Genomic DNA, 12,469 nt, shown 5'->3' on the forward strand with positions numbered 1-12,469 from the left:
AAACATGGAAATATCTAAACCGCGATCTGTATAAACATGGAAATATCTACACCGCGATCTGTATAAACATGGAAATATCTACACCGCGATCTGTATAAACATGGAAATATCTACACAGTTATCTCTATAAACATGGAAATATCTACACCGCCATCTGTATAAACATGGAAATACCTACAAAGTCATCTGTATAAACATGGAAATATCTACACAGCCATCTGTATAAACATGGAAATATCTACACAGCCATCTGTATATACATGGAAATATCTACACCATTATCTGTATAAACATGGAAATAACTACACTGCTATTTGTATAAACAAGGAAATATCTACACTGTGATCTGTATAAACATGGAAATATCTACACCGCCATCTCTATAAACGGGAAAATATCTACACCCCTATCTGTATAAACATAGAAATATCCACACGGCTATCTCTATAAACATGGAAAAATCAACACCGCTATCTCTATGAACATGGAAATATCTACACCGCCATCTCTATAAACATGGAAATGTCTACACCACGATCAGTATAAACATGGAAATATCTACACCCCTATCTGTATAAACATGGAAATATCTCCACTGCTATCTCTATAAACATCGTAATATCTACACCGCCATCTGTATAAACATGGAAATACTTACAAAGTTATCTGTATAAACATGGAAATATCTACACCGCCATCTGTATAAACATGGAAATATCTACACAGCCATCTTTACATACATGGAAATATCTACACCGCTATCCATATAAACATGGAAATAACTGCACCGCTATCTGTATAAACATGGAAATATCTACACCGCCATCTACATATCCATGGAAATATCTGCGCCGCCATCTGTATAAACATGGAAATATCTACACGGTCATCTGTGTATAGATGGAAATATCAACACCGCCATCTGTACAAACATGGAAATATCTGCACCGCTATCTGTATAAACATGGAAATATCTACACCGCGGTCTGTATAAACATGGAAATATCAACACCGCTATCAGTATAAACATGGAAATATCTACACCGCTATCTCTATAAACATGGAAATATCTACACAGTGATTTGTATAAACATGGAAATATTTACACCGCTATCTGTATAAACATGGAAACTTCTACACCGTCATCTGTATAAATATGGAAATATCTACACCGCTATCTCAATAAACTTGGAAATATCTACACCACCATCTGTATAAAAATGGAAATACCTATACAGTCATCTGTGTAAACATGGAAATATCTACACCACCATCTGTATAAACATGGAAATATCTACAATGCCATCTGTATACACATGGAAATACCTACACGGCAATCAGTGTATAGATGGAAACATCAACACCGCCATCTGTACAAACATGGAAATATCTACACTGTGGTCTCTATAAACATGGAAATATCTACACCATGATCTGTATAAACATGGAAATATATACACCGCTATCTGTATAGACATGGAAATATCTGCACCACTATCTCTATAAACATGGAAATAACTACAAAGACATCTGTATAAACATGGAAATACCTACACAGTCATGTGTAGGAACATTTAAATATCTACACTGCCATCTGTATAAATATAGAAATATCTACACAGCCCTCTGTATAAATATGGAAATATCTGCATAGGCATCTGTGTAAACATGGAAATATCTGCACCGCTATCTGTATAAACATGGAAATACCTACACCGCTGTCTCTATAAACATGGAAATATGTACACCGCTATGTGTATAACATGGAAATAGCTCCACTGCTCTCTGTATAAACATGGAAATATCTCCACCGTTATCTGTATAAACATGGAAATATCAACAGCGCCATCTATATAAACATTGAAATATCTACACTGCCATCTGTAAAAACATGGAAATATCTACACAGTCATCTGAATAAACATGGAAATATCTACACCACCATCTGTATAAACATGGAAATAGCCACAATACCATCTGTATACACATGGAAATATCTACACAGACATCTATATAAACATGGAAATATCTACACTGCCATCTGTAGAAAGATGGAAATATCTACACCGCTATCTCTATAAATATGGAAATATCTACACCGCCATCTCTATGAACATGAAAATATCTACACTGCCATCTCCATAAAGATGGAAGTATCTACTCCGCCATGTGTATAAACACGGAAATATCTACACCACCATCTGTGTAAACATGGAAATACCTACACCGCTATCTGTATAAACATGGAAATAACTACACCGCCATCTGCATGTCCTTGGAAATATCTACGCCGCCATCTGAATAAACATGGAAATATCTACACGGCCATCTGTGTATAGATGGAAATATCAACACCGCCAACTGTACAAACATGGAAATATCTACACCGCTATCTCTATAGACATGGAAATATCTGCACCGCCATCTGTAAAAACATGGAAATACCTATACAGTCATCTGTATAAACATGGAAATATCTACAATGCCATCTGTAGAAAGATGGAAATATCTACACCGCAATCTGTGTAAACATGGAAATCTCTACACCGATATCTGTAAAAACATGGAAATATCTACACCACGATCTGTATAAACATGGAAATATCGACACCGTGATCTGTATAAACATGGAAATATCTACACCGCGATCTGTGTAAACATGGAAATATCTACACCGCTATCTGTATAAACATGGAAATATCTAAACCGTTATCTCTATAAACATGGAAATATCTACACCGCCATCTGTATAAACATGGAAATACCTACAAAGTCATCTGTATAAACATGGAAATATCTACACAGCCATCTGTATAAACATGGAAATATCTACACAGCCATCTGTATATACATGGAAATATCTACACCACTATCTGTATAAACATGGAAATACCTACAAAGTCATCTGAATAAACATGGAAATACCTACAAAGTCATCTGTATAAACATGGAAATATCTACACAGCCATCTGTATAAACATGGAAATATCTACACAGCCCTCTGTATAAATATGGAAATATCTGCATTGGCATCTGTATAAACATGGAAATATCCACACCGCTATCTCTATAAACATGAAAAAATCAACACCGCTATCTCTATGAACATGGAAATATCTACACCGCCATCTCTATAAACATGGAAATGTCTACACCACGATCAGTATAAACATGGAAATATCTACACCGCTATCTGTATAAACATGGAGATATCGCCACTGATATATCTATAAACATCGAAATATCTACACCGCCATCTGTATAAACATGGAAATACTTACAAAGTCATCTGTATAAACATAGAAATATCTACACAGCTATCTGTATAAACATGGAAATATCTACAAAGCCATCTGTACATACATGGAAATATCTACACCGCTATCTATATAAACATGGAAATAACTACACCGCTATCTGTATAAACATGGAAATATCTACACCGCCATCTACATATCCATGGAAATATCTGCACCGCCATCTGTATAAACATGGAAATATCTACAAGGTCATCTGTGTATAGATGGAAATATCAACACCGCCATCTGTATAAACATGGAAATATCTGCACCGCTATCTGTATAAACATGGAAATATCTACACTGCGGTCAGTATAAACATGGAAATATCAACACCGCTATTGGTATAAACATGGAAATATCTACACCGCTATCTCTATAAACATGGAAATATCTACACCGTGATCTGTATTAACATGGAAATATTTACACCGCTATCTGTATAAACATGGAAACTTCTACACCGTTATCTGTATAAATATGGAAATATCTACAGCGCTATCTCAATAAACTTGGAAATATCTACACCGCCATCTGTATAAACATGGAAATAGCTATACAGTCATCTGTGTAAACATGGAAATATCTACACCACCATCTGTATAAACATGGAAATATCTACAATGCCATCTGTATACACATGGAAATACCTACACGGCAATCAGTGTATAGATGGAAACATCAACACCGCCATCTGTACAAACATGGAAATATCTACACTGCTATCTCTATAAACATGGAAATATCTACACTGCGGTCTCTATAAACATGGAAATATCTACACCGGTATCTGTATAAACATGGAAATATCTACACCATGATCTGTATAAACATGGAAATATATACACCGCTATCTGTATAAACATGGAAATATCTGCACCGCTATATCTATGAACACGGAAATAACTACAAAGACATCTGTATAAACATGGAAATACCTACACAGTCATGTGTAGGAACATTTAAATATCTACACTGCCATCTGTATAAATATAGAAATATCTACACAGCTCTCTGTATAAATATGGAAATATGTGCATAGGCATCTGTGTAAACATGGAAATAACTGCACCGCTATCTGTATAAACATGGAAATACCTACACCGCTGTCTCTATAAACATGGAAATATGTACACCGCTATGTGTATAAACATGGAAACATCTCCACTGCTCTCTGTATAAACATGGAAATATCTCCACCGTTATCTGTACAAACATGGAAATATCAACAGCGCCATCTATATAAACATTGAAATATCTACATTGCCATCTGTAAAAACATGGAAATATCTACACAGTCATCTGAATAAACATGGAAATATCTACACCACCATCTGTATAAACATGGAAATAGCTACAATACCATCTGTATACACATGGAAATATCTACACAGACATCTGTATAAATATGGAAATATCTACACGGCCATCTGTATAAACATGGAAATATCTACACTGCCATCTGTAGAAAGATGGAAATATCTACACCGCTATCTCTATAAATATGGAAATATCTACACCGCCAACTCTATGAACATGAAAATATCTACACTGCCATCTCCATAAAGATGGAAGTATCTACTCCGCCATGTGTATAAACACGGAAATATCTACACCACCATCTGTGTAAACATGGAAATACCTACACCGCTATCTGTATGAACATGGAAATAACTACACCGCCATCTGCATGTCCTTGGAAATATCTACGCCGCCATCTGAATAAACATGGAAATATCAACACGGCCATCTGTGTATAGCTGGAAATATCAACACCGCCATCTGTACAAACATGGAAATATCTACACCGCTATCTCTATAGACATGGAAATATCTGCACCGCCATCTGTAAAAACATGGAAATACCTATACAGTCATCTGTATAAACATGGAAATATCTACAATGCCACCTGTAGAAAGATGGAAATATCTACTCCGCAATCTGTGTAAACATGGAAATATCTACACCGATATCTGTATACACATATAAATATCTACACCGCGATCTGTATAAACATGGAAATATCTACAACGCGATCTGTATAAACATGGAAATATCTACACCGCGATCTGTAAAAACATGGAATTATCTACACAGTTATCTCTATAAACATGGAAATATCTACACCGCCATCTGTATAAACATGGAAATACCTACAAAGTCATCTGTATAAACATGGAAATATCTACACTGCCATCTGTAGAAAGATGGAAATATCTACACCGCTATCTCTATAAATTTGGAAATATCTAAACCGCCATCTCTATGAACATGAAAATATCTACACTGCCATCTCCATAAAGATGGAAGTATCTACACCGCCATGTGTATAAACACGGAAATATCTACACCACCATCTGTGTAAACATGGAAATACCTACACCGCTATCTGTATAAAAATGGAAATAACTACACCGCCATCTGCATGTCCTTGGAAATAACTACGCCGCCATCTGAATAAACATGGAAATATCTACACGGCCATCTATGTATAGCTGGAAATATCAACACCGCCATCTGTACAAACATGGAAATATCTACACCGCTATCTCTATAGACATGGAAATATCTGCACCGCCATCTGTAAAAACATGGAAATACCTATACAGTCATCTGTATAAACATGGAAATATCTACAATGCCATCTGTAGAAAGATGGAAATATCTACACCGCAATCTGTGTAAACATGGAAATATCTACACCGATATCTGTAAAAACATGGAAATATCTACACCGCTATCTGTATAAACATGGAAATATCGACACCGCGATCTGTATAAACATGGAAATATCTACACCGCGATCTGTATAAACATGGAAATATCTACACCGCGATCTGTATAAACGTGGAAATATCTACACAGTTATCTCTATAAACATGGAAATATCTACACCGCCATCTGTATAAACATGGAAATATCTACAAAGTCATCTGTATAAACATGGAAATATCTACACCGCCATCTGTATATACATGGAAATATCTCCACCACTATCTTTATAAACATGGAAATAACTACACTGCTATTTGTATAAACAAGGAAATATCTACACAGTGATCTGTATAAACATGGAAATATCTACACCGCAATCTCTATAAACAGGGAAATATCTACACCCCTATCTGTATAAACATGGAAATATCCACACCGCTATCTCTATAAACATGGAAAAATCAACTCCGCTACATCTATGAACATGGAAATATCTACACCGCCATCTCTATAAACATGGAAATGTCTACACCACGATCAGTATAAACATGGAAATATCTACACCGCTATCTGTATAAACATGGAAATATCTCCACTGCTATCTCTATAAACATCGAAATATCTACACCGCCATCTGTATAAACATGGACATACTTACAAAGTTATCTGTATAAACATGGAAATATCTACACCGCCATCTGTATAAACATGGAAATATCTACATAGCCATGTGTACATACATGGAAATATCTACACCGCTATCTATATAAACATGGAAATAACGACACCGCTATCTGTACAAACATGGAAATATCTACACCGCCATCTACATATCCATGGAAATATCTGCGCCGCCATCTGTATTAACATGGAAATATCTACACGGTCATCTGTGTATAGATGGAAATATCAACACCGCCATCTGTACAAACATGGAAATATCTGCACTGCTATCTGTAAAAACATGGAAATATCTACACCGCGGTCTGTATAAACATGGAAATATCAACACCGCTATCGGTATAAACATGGGAATATCTACAACGCTATATCTATAAACATGGAAATATCTACACCGTGATCTGTATAAACATGGAAATATTTACACCGCTATCTGTATAAACATGGAAACTTCTACACCGTTATCTGTATAAATATGGAAATATCTACACTGCTATCTCTATAAACTTGGAAATAACTACACCGCCATCTGTATAAACATGGAAATACCTATACAGTCATCTGTGTAAACATGGAAATATCTACAACACCATCTGTATAAACATGGATATATCTACAATGCCATCTGTATACACATGGAAATACCTACACTGCAATCAGTGTATAGATGGAAACATCAACACCGCCATCTGTACAAACATGGAAATATCTACACTGCTATCTCTATAAACATGGAAATATCTACAGTGCGGTCTGTATAAACATGGAAATATCTACACCGGTATCTGTATAAACATGGAAATATCTACACCATCATCTGTATAAACATGGAAATATATACACCGCTATCTGTATAAACATGGAAATATCTGCACCGCTATCTCTATAAACATGGAAATAACTACAAAGACATCTGTATAAACATGGAAATACCTACACAGTCATGTGTAGGAATATTTAAATATCTACACTGACATCTGTATAAATATAGAAATATCTACACAGCCCTCTGTATAAATATGGAAATATCTGCATAGGCATCTGGGTAAACATGGAAATATCTGCACCACTATCTGTATAAACATGGAAATACCTACACCGCTGTCTCTATAAACATGGAAATATGTACACCGCTATGTGTATAAACATGGAAATATCTCCACAGCTCTCTGTATAAACATGGAAATATCTCCACCGTTATCTGTATAAACATGGAAATATCAACAGCGCCATCTATATAAACATTGAAATATCTACACTGCCATCTGTAAAAACATGGAAATATCTACACAGTCATCTGAATAAACATGGAAATATCTACACCACCATCTGTATAAACATGGAAATAGCTACAATACCATCTGTATACACATGGAAATATCTACACCGACATCTGTATAAATATGGAAATATCTACACGGCCATCTGTATAAACATGGAAATATCTACACTGCCATCTGTAGAAAGATGGAAATATCTACACCGCTATCTCTATAAATATGGAAATATCTACACCGCCATCTCTATGAACATGAAAATATCTACACTGCCATCTCCATAAAGATGGAAGTATCTACTCCGCCATGTGTATAAAAACGGAAATATCTACACCACCTTCTGTGTAAACATGGAAATACCTACACCGCTATCTGTATTAACATGGATATAACTACACCGCCATCTGCATGTCCTTGGAAATATCTATGCCGCCATCTGAATAAACATGGAAATATCTACACGGCCATCTGTGTATAGCTGGAAATATCAACAGCGCCATCTGTACAAACATGAAAATATCTACACCGCTATCTCTATAGACATGGAAATATCTGCACCGCCATCTGTAAAAACATGGAAATACCTATACAGTCATCTGTATAAACAAGGAAATATCTACAATGCCATCTGTAGAAAGATGGAAATATCTACACCGCATTCTGTGGAAACATGGAAATATGTACACCGATATCTGTATAAACATGGAAATATCTACACCGCGATCTGTATAAACATGGAAATATCTACACCGCGATCTGTATAAACATGGAAATATCTACACCGCGATTTGTATAAACATGGAAATATCTACACAGTTATCTCTATAAACATGGAAATATCTACACCGCCATCTGTATAAACATGGAAATACCTACAAAGTCATCTGTATAAACATGGAAATATCTACACAGCCATCTGTATAAACATGGAAATATCTACACAGCCATCTGTATATACATGGAAATATCTACACCTCTATCTGTATAAACATGGAAATAACTACACCGCTATTTGTATAAACAAGGAAATATCTACACTGTGATCTGTATAAGCATGGAAATATCTACACCGCCATCTCTATAAACAGGGAAATATCTACAACCCTATCTGTATAAACATGGAAATATCCACACCGCTATCACTATAAACATGGAAAAATCAACACCACTATCTCTATGAACATGGAAATATCTACACCGCCATCTCTATAAACATGGAAATGTCTACACTACGATCAGTATAAACATGGAAATATCTACACCGCTATCTGTATAAACATGGAAATATCTCCACTGCTATCTCTATAAACATCGAAATATCTACACCGCCATCAGTATAAACATGGAAATACTTACAAAGTTATCTGTATAAACATGGAAATATCTACACCGCCATCTGTATAAACATGGAAATATCTACACAGCCATGTGTACATACATGGAAATATCTACACCGCTATCTATATAAACATGGAAATAACTACACCGCTATCTGTATAAACATGGAAATATCTACACCGCCATCTACATATCCATGGAAATATCTGTGCCGCCATCTGTATAAACTTGGAAATATCTACACGGTCATCTGTGTATAGATGGAAATATCAACACCGCCATCTGTACAAACATGGAAATATCTGCACCGCTATCTGTATAAACATGGAAATATCTACACCGCGGTCTGTATAAACATGGAAATATCAACACCGCTATCGGTATAAACATGGAAATATCAACACCGCTATCTCTATAAACATGGAAATATCTACACCGTGATCTGTATAAACATGGAAATATCTACACCGCTATCTGTATAAACATGGAAATATCTACACAGATATCTCTATAAACATGGAAATATCTACACCGCCATCTGTATAAACATGGAAATACCAACAAAGTCATCTGTATAAACATGGAAATATCTACACAGCCATCTGTATAAACATGGAAATATCTACACAGCCATCTGTATATACATGGAAATATCTTCACCACTATCTGTATAAACATGGAAGTAAATACACCGCTATTTGTATAAACAAGGAAATATCTACACCGTGATCTGTATAAACATGGAAATATCTACACCGCCATCTCTATAAACAGGGAAATATCTACACCCCTATCTGTATAAACATGGAAATATCCACACCGCTATCTCTATAAACATGGAAAAATCAACACCGCTATCTCTATGTACATTGAAATATCTACACCGCCATCTCTATAAACATGGAAATGTCTACACCACGATCAGTATAAACATGGAAATATCTACACCGCTATCTGTATAAACATGGAGATATCTCCACTGATATATCTATAAACATCGAAATATCTACACCGCCATCTGTATAAACATGGAAATACTTACAAAGTCATCTGTATAAACATGGAAATATCTACACAGCTATCTGTATAAACATGGAAATATCTACAAAGCCATCTGTATATACATGGAAATATCTACACCACTATCTGTATAAACATGGAAATAACTACACCGCTATTTGTATAAACAAGGAAATATCTACACTGTGATCTGTATAAACATGGAAATATCTACACCGCCATCTCTATAAACAGGGAAATATCTACACCCCTATCTGTATAAACATGGAAATATCCACACCGCTATCTCTATAAACATGGAAAAATCAACACCGCTACCTCTATGAACATGGAAATATCTACACCGCCATCTCTATAAACATGGAAAAGTCTACACCACGATCAGTATAAACATGGAAATATCTCCACTGCTATCTCTATAAACATCGAAATATCTACACCGCCATCTGTATAAACATGGAAATACTTACAAAGTTATCTGTATAAACATGGAAATATGTACACCGCCATCTGTATAAACATGGAAATATCTACACAGCCATGTGTACACACATGGAAATATCTACACCGCTATCTATATAAACATGGAAATAACTACACCGCTATCTGTATAAACATGGAAATATCTACACCGCCATCTACATATCCATGGAAATATCTGCGCCGCCATCTGTATGAACATGGAAATATCTACACGGTCATCTGTGTATAGATGAAAATATCAACACCGCCATCTGTACAAACATGGAAATATCTGCACCGCTATCTGTATAAACATGGAAATATCTAAACCGTGATCTCTATAAACATGGAAATATCTACACCGTGATCTGTATAAACATGGAAATATTTACACCGCTATCTGTATAAACATGGAAACTTCTACACCATTATCTGTATAAACATGGAAATATCTACACCATCATCTGTATAAACATGGAAATATATACACCGCTATCTGTATAAACATGGAAATATCTGCACCGCTATCTCTATAAACATGGAAATAACTACAAAGACATCTGTATAAACATGGAAATACCTACACAGTCATGTGTAGGAATATTTAAATATCTACACTGACATCTGTATAAATATAGAAATATCTACACAGCCCTCTGTATAAATATGGAAATATCTGCATAGGCATCTGGGTAAACATGGAAATATCTGCACCACTATCTGTATAAACATGGAAATACCTACACCGCTGTCTCTATAAACATGGAAATATGTACACCGCTATGTGTATAAACATGGAAATATCTCCACAGCTCTCTGTATAAACATGGAAATATCTCCACCGTTATCTGTATAAACATGGAAATATCAACAGCGCCATCTATATAAACATTGAAATATCTACACTGCCATCTGTAAAAACATGGAAATATCTACACAGTCATCTGAATAAACATGGAAATATCTACACCACCATCTGTATAAACATGGAAATAGCTACAATACCATCTGTATACACATGGAAATATCTACACCGACATCTGTATAAATATGGAAATATCTACACGGCCATCTGTATAAACATGGAAATATCTACACTGCCATCTGTAGAAAGATGGAAATATCTACACCGCTATCTCTATAAATATGGAAATATCTACACCGCCATCTCTATGAACATGAAAATATCTACACTGCCATCTCCATAAAGATGGAAGTATCTACTCCGCCATGTGTATAAAAACGGAAATATCTACACCACCTTCTGTGTAAACATGGAAATACCTACACCGCTATCTGTATTAACATGGATATAACTACACCGCCATCTGCATGTCCTTGGAAATATCTATGCCGCCATCTGAATAAACATGGAAATATCTACACGGCCATCTGTGTATAGCTGGAAATATCAACAGCGCCATCTGTACAAACATGAAAATATCTACACCGCTATCTCTATAGACATGGAAATATCTGCACCGCCATCTGTAAAAACATGGAAATACCTATACAGTCATCTGTATAAACAAGGAAATATCTACAATGCCATCTGTAGAAAGATGGAAATATCTACACCGCATTCTGTGGAAACATGGAAATATGTACACCGATATCTGTATAAACATGGAAATATCTACACCGCGATCTGTATAAACATGGAAATATCTACACCG

Source organism: Pan troglodytes, chromosome 13, assembly GCF_028858775.2.
Source record: "Pan troglodytes isolate AG18354 chromosome 13, NHGRI_mPanTro3-v2.0_pri, whole genome shotgun sequence".
Lineage (NCBI taxonomy): Eukaryota > Metazoa > Chordata > Mammalia > Primates > Hominidae > Pan > Pan troglodytes.